Source organism: Hippopotamus amphibius, chromosome 2, assembly GCF_030028045.1.
Source record: "Hippopotamus amphibius kiboko isolate mHipAmp2 chromosome 2, mHipAmp2.hap2, whole genome shotgun sequence".
Taxonomy (NCBI): domain Eukaryota; kingdom Metazoa; phylum Chordata; class Mammalia; order Artiodactyla; family Hippopotamidae; genus Hippopotamus; species Hippopotamus amphibius.
The window spans coordinates 27,464,462-27,470,963 of NC_080187.1; the positions used below are offsets into that span (position 1 = coordinate 27,464,462).

The following is a 6,502-nucleotide window of genomic DNA, read 5'->3' on the forward strand; positions in this document are numbered from 1 at the left end:
TCATTTTTCTCCACTTCAATACTTTGTTTAGTGATTCTAGAAAAAGCAGGCAAAGATGCAGACTGATAACTCTACCAATTCATGCTCTCCAAATTGAACCAAGAGTGGCTTATCAGTATCCTTAGCTCCTGGTCATCTCCCCTTTCTGTTTCTCACTGATGCTCTTTAAAACCTCCACTGATCTCAAGTGCCCCACCAAAACACCCACCTTTTTCATTCTCAGTAATGATCTTGTGCCTTTCAAGAGTTCTAGAAAATTGTCTTCTCCATCCCTCTACCTACCTTATCTACACTCACACCAACTGCTCTCCTGCTGTGTAAGAGATTGAGTTGTCCTTCCTCTTGATCACAGCCGACCACTCATCTGAGTCCTGAGTACCTCCTCCTCTAGTTCCACTTGCACTTGACTTTTTCACTCATCCCACTTCCCTCCTGAATTACTCTTTCATTCCTTCTCCTGAGCCAATAAACATTTTCAAGTTTTTCCCACCCTAAAAAAGTGAGATTATCTCTTCAATCTTATAGATCCTTTTAATGATGGTCCAGTCTGGCTCCTCCTCTTCTAAATCCAAAGTTCTGAAACTCCTAAAAAAAAACCCAACTTCTACTTCCTCACTTTCCACTTACTCCTCAAAATACTACCACGCTGCTACTAGAACTACCAAGAGCTAGTTATCAATATCTTTGAATTGTTAAGTACCTTGTATATTTCTTAATAATTCCACAATATGTGTGTTTATCTCCTATACACACCTCTTCACAAAACTCCAAATTAACATCCAGTATCAGAAAAGTCCTTCAGCATGTCCCATAAGCACCTCAATGTCAACAGGTGCAAAAGTGAACGTATTAATTCTCTGATTGAGCCAGGTCCCCCTGTAGCTTTGCCCATCACAGATGCCATCACTGCCATTCACACAGTCACCAAAGACTTAAACCTGGGAGGCATTTTGACTAACCCACAATCGAGACTTGCCAATTTGCCATCCTCAATATTTCCATGATATGCTCTCTCTTTTCTACCTCAAATAGCTATTCAAGTTTGTATCCTTATTATCTTTCACCTGTAACACTTCAACAACCCATCTGTGTTTTCCTTGTCTCCAATCTTGCCTGCTACAGTCCTTACTGCAGAGTGACCTTGTTAAAATTGCAGATGGCGATAATGCCATTTCTGTGATTAAACTCTTCAGTGGTTCCTCATTTCCTACAGATATCCTTCAGGATCTAGCCCTCAAACAGAACTCCCCCCTCCTTTTCCAGCTTAGTACTTTATCATTCAACAACACCAAGTTGCTTATAGCTGCCCCTGCATGGTGATATTTCTCTAACTTTGATTCTTCAATTATACTGAGCTCTCTGCTGAAATGCTCTTCCCCAGCACTTGTCTTTGCCTAACTCACTTTCAAACTTTTAATTCCAAATTCTATATTACTTCCCTCAGAATGAATTTCCAGAATGACTCGGTTTTCATATATCCTACATACACCTCCAATAAAATGGCGATGGTCAAGATAACCAATGAACTCTATTTTGCCAAAATCCAGCAGTCAATTATCCATTTTCCTTAAACTCTGCAGTCTTTGGAAAAATTGACCACTTCTCCCTTTTTGAAATACCTTCTTCTCTTGGCTTCTGTAAGAGTCTTTTATTTTTCCTGCAACTGGTGCTGCTCCGTTTCTCCTGTAAGTCGCTCCTTACTGCCTCCGGTGTGTACGTTGGAATGCCTCCAAGCTCAATCTTCAGCCCTCTTCACTTCTCTTTCTAAATCCATTTCTGAGCAACATCATTCACAACATTTAGATATCAAATATATTTACTACCTCTTACATCTATGTATGGGCCTCTCCCCTGAGCTTCAGACCTGGATATTTAATTACCATCTCAAAGTTAATAGGTTCCTGAAAGCACTCTTAATTCATAATCTCCTCCTCCAGTCTTGCCTATCTAAGTTAATGGCTCAGCCCTAAACCTAGGGGCCGTCATTGGAGACTCCACTTCTTTTCTCTCCAAATATATCTGAAATCTGACCACTACGCAGTATCTCCATTGCTACACACCAGTCCTGGTCGCCATCTTCTCTCATCTGCAGTGGCCTCCTACCTGGTTCCTTGTTTCCACCTTGGCCCCTCCTGTCCATTCTCTGCCCTGCATAAAGTTAAAGCATACATTAGGTTGCATCAAACCCTTGCATAAAACCCTCTAATAGCTTCTAATTGTACTTAGAATAAAAGCCAAACTCCTTAATCATGACCTGTAAAGCCCCAGTGGTCCGGCCCCGTGCTCTGTCCTTGACCTCATTTCCCTTACCAGTTTCCTCATTTGCTAAACTCTAACCACACTAGCCTTCTCTCTGTTCCTTTCCCTTCTCTTCCCATACCTTCCTATCAACTGCCTTCACATTTGTGTTCATTCTTTCTGGCATATTTTTCCTTCTGATCACTATATCCCTGTCCTAACTACTCTTTCTAAAATACCTCAACCCTCTACTCCATTTACCCTGTCTTTAATTATCACCTATTTTTTGGTCTATATAACACCATTCTCTGAAATAATCATATTTCTAACCACATTTGCATGTTTTCCTATTTAATTTTCATAAGACCTAAGTAAGCAAGGATCTTATCTGTCTTGGCACTGCTGTATCCACAGGACCGAATCCAGTGCCTGGAATATTGTAGGCATATGTGCTTTCCCCTCTGACCCTTCCCATGATAGATCTTGAGCTTGTCGAAGCTACCCTAGTGACTTCTAGCACAATGCCTGGCACACGAGGGTTGTTAAAATGTTAGTTAAATGAATGAGTGAATAAATACACCAACATGAATAAACTTATGCTAGCTACGCTGGCTTCATATTTTCACTTGTTACTTGGAGAAAGTAAATTAGGAGCTGACACCAGCACTCACTGTGTTATTTATGGTATATCATATATAAGTATACCTGAGTCAACTGTGAATTAGCTATACAGTTCTCATTCCAGGGTGGAGATTTAATCACATTGAACTAATCCCTTTGTTGTCTGGTGTAAAACTGTGAATTAGAAAACCTTTGCAGGCAGAGGGATAGAGAGAGAGCTGCTTTGGGAGATTTATCCCTTGCCTCGCTCCTGGGGCCCAGAAGTGGCCAACCGCATAAACATCCTCCTCACAGAAGACTGAGTGAAATCCATGCCTGCCAGGGCACCATGTCTTATCATTTCATTCAACTTATCCATTTGTGAGTCCAATGAACTGGTTACATTTTTTGTTATTCCTTTTCCTCTGGTTGATGGTTTTTAGTCTAAAGAGCAATCATAAATAACCACTGTGGTGGTTCCACACCCATCAGAGAGGTTATCCAAGGAGATATAATTTGGAGAAAAAGAAGTAAGTTGGCACCTAGGTCCATCTATTGGACAGGGAAAAGCAGTGGGATATGGAAAAGTTGCCAGGAAAACCCCATTTTCCATAATCAACAAGTCAGCCAAGAGTTTGGCTTGGGTTTACTAGAGCACTCTAATTTCACAACAAAAATTTGCTTCCTAATTAGTCTGAAGGGGAAGAAGAGAGTCCTTTTCAGAGCCCTTGGCGCCTTTCATCCACACCATGCCTGCTTATGAACGTAAGTGAAGATTTCATCATTTTGTGGATTTTGCCCAGTTGGAAGGAGGCAGGGTTATGGCTTGGTGGGGGGAGGGAAGAATGGGGGAAGCCTTGATGTGTGGGTGTCAGCAAGGTGCTAATTAGCACCTCCTTGAGTAGCCATCCCTGTCCCCTTTAAAGGTAACTGTTCTTCCAGTTCCAGTTCCAAAAGCCTTGGAGTCATCCTTGGTTCCTCTCTTTTTCTTATACGCCTTATCCCATCCATCTACAAATATTGTCAGCTCTACCTTTCAAATATGTCACAAATCCAACCATTTTTTCTCTTATAGCCACCACTCAACCATCCTGTTTTACCTGGATTATTGCAAAAGGCTTGTACACAGTCTCTATGCTCTTAGCAGCCAGAGTGATCTTTTTCATGCACAAGTCAGATCATGTCACTGTTCGTAAAACCCTCCAGTGGGTTCTATCCCACTCAGAATAAAAGCCAACATGTTTACAGTGACATGGCCCTATATGTTCAGGCCCCTATAATCCCTTTGATCTCATCTCCTACTAGTCCCTTGCTCATTCATTCCACTCTAGTCACTCTGCCCCCTGCTGTTCTTCAAACACACCAGCCACACTCCTACCTCAGGGCCTTTGCACTCATTGTTTATTTCTGCCAGATATACTCTTCCCCAAAGGTCAGCCAGGCTCACTCCCTCATCTCCTTTATGTCTTTTTTTTTTTTTTTTTTTTTGGCTGCATTGGGTCTTCTGTTGATGTGTGCACGGGCTTTTCTCTAGTTGTGGCGAGCTGGGGCAACTCTTCACTTGCAGTGCACAGGCTTCTCAGTGTGGTGGCTTCTCTTATTGCAGAGCACAGGCTCTAGGTGCGTGGGCTTCAGTAGTTGTGGCATGCGGGCTCGGTAGTTGTGGCTTGTGGGCTTTAGAGCGCAAGCTCAGTAGTTGTGGTGCACGGGCTTAGTCCAGGGCATGTGGGATCTTCCCCGACCAGAGATCGAACCTGTGTCCCCTGCATTGGCAGGTGGATTCTTAACCACTGTGCCACCAGGAAGTCCCTCCTTTATGTCTTTACTCAAAGCCTCTGCCTTTGAGACCCTTCCTACTGGATGAAGACAAATGTCCATTATCCTACAAACACTCACCTTTCTATGCTTTTATTTTTTTTTTTCATAGCACTTCTCCCCACCTGGCACATGTATTCTATTTATTGTTTATAACTCCCAAGAGAATGCTAATTTCCACAAAGGCATGAGTTCTGTATGTTTTGTTTGATTCTGCACCCTCAATACCCAGAACACTTGAAACAGACGAGGCACCCAGTAACCACTTATTGAATAAATGAACCCTTTGAGGATTGAATGGAATGATGTATGTAGCATACATGGCAAATGGTAAGTGTTCAAGAAATATTAATTTCTATCCTCACCCCCTCTCATATTTACTACAATATCTGCCATAGCAATTGTTCAGAATGGTATATCACTATGGAAACCTAAACAGATTCCCAAAGGAGTTTGTCTTAATCACTGATGGGTGATTTATATTGCAGTATTTATAGAATCAAAGGCCATCTAGATATATTCTTTGGTCAAAATAATAAGGCGGGATGAATTTATATATAATCCAGCCTGCATGAGTGGTAGCAGTGACAAATATTGAATGAAATGTTCAATTATCTAGACTTTACTGAAAATGAAAGGAGAAAACTTATGGGTAATTTTCATATTACATGGTAAGAAAGAAAATACGTGGGTTCAAACCCCAGCCTACCTCTCTGATTGGCTGTGTTCCCTGGGCAGGAAATTTTAGATTCTCAGAGCCTCAGCTTTTTCTTCTAGAGGATGGGAGTATGATAGTCCCCTTCTTGGGGTGTTTCAGGGGTTACAGAAATAACACATGCGAAAAGATGTATCCCAGAGTTTACTGATGGAAAACAACAAAAGCAATTTCCACTAACCAAAGTCTTGTTCTGATCCTACTTTTTCTTCATCTATAGACAACAACTGATGGGAAGTATGGTCACCTGGAAGAGGACTTGCCCCATGTGTGTATGTTATACCCTCCCTCTATAGTAAAAACAGTAGCCGTCTTTTGAGAGCTTACTCTTGACCAGATGCTGATCTTTCTTTCGATATCTTCAACAAGTATAGGAGTTGTATATAGTTACCTTTGTCTAGATGAAGAAACCAAGGGCCAGAGTGGTTAAGTCCCTCAACCAATATCACACACAGACAGTAACTGGCTGAGCCTAGTCTCCTGACACTGTGCCTTGAGCTATGTCCATTATACTACATGATGCTCAGTGTGGGAGCTAGAACCATCTAGAAGCCTCACAAGGCTGCTCTGCTTGTGGTTTAGTTATTTCCCCAAGTATAAGCACCTCCAAGGAGCAACTCTGAATGATTCTTCCCTGTACACACAGCACCTAGCACTGGGCATGGCACATGGTAAATTCTTAAGAATTGGTTGCTGATTGAACACAACCTGAATTATTCATCAGAAGACAGGGATTACTGAACCGCTACAATGAGCTCAGGACAACCTCTTCAGGTTGCACCAGAGCAACTCAGGCATCTGGACGCCAGGCTACCCTGAAAAGCCTTCATGTCCAGGTCTGGAGGTCTGCCTGACATCAACCTGTCACCTCCCCTTGGTCAACTCAGCATTTACTACCCAGGGCCAGGCCTCCAACTTAAAAACATTGCATCGATGATCACATCCCTGGTAAATCCAATAGACTATTTAAATATAGAAGAACCTATTTTAGCTCAGGTTCTAGACACATGGCTTTTACATGACACCAGTTGTTATGAACAACCATCATCATAAAATCGAGCTTCCATACAGCAAATTAGAGTTTTCAAAGTGCTTTCACGTCCATCGCTGCTAATTCTCACAATAACTGTTCAA

The 6,502-nt window shown here is 42.0% G+C and overlaps 1 long non-coding RNA gene across 1 annotated transcript in view; it reads left to right on the forward strand.

Annotated features, from left to right (window-relative positions):
- The window catches only part of LOC130845827 (uncharacterized), a 156,020-nt gene extending 151,037 nt beyond the window's left edge, over positions 1–4,983 (forward strand). The window contains exons 5-6 of the long non-coding RNA XR_009051467.1: positions 3,532–3,603; positions 4,886–4,983. This is a non-coding gene — a long non-coding RNA (uncharacterized LOC130845827). The remainder of the gene's footprint in view (positions 1–3,531; positions 3,604–4,885) is intronic.
- Positions 4,984–6,502: the final 1,519 nt, after the last annotated feature.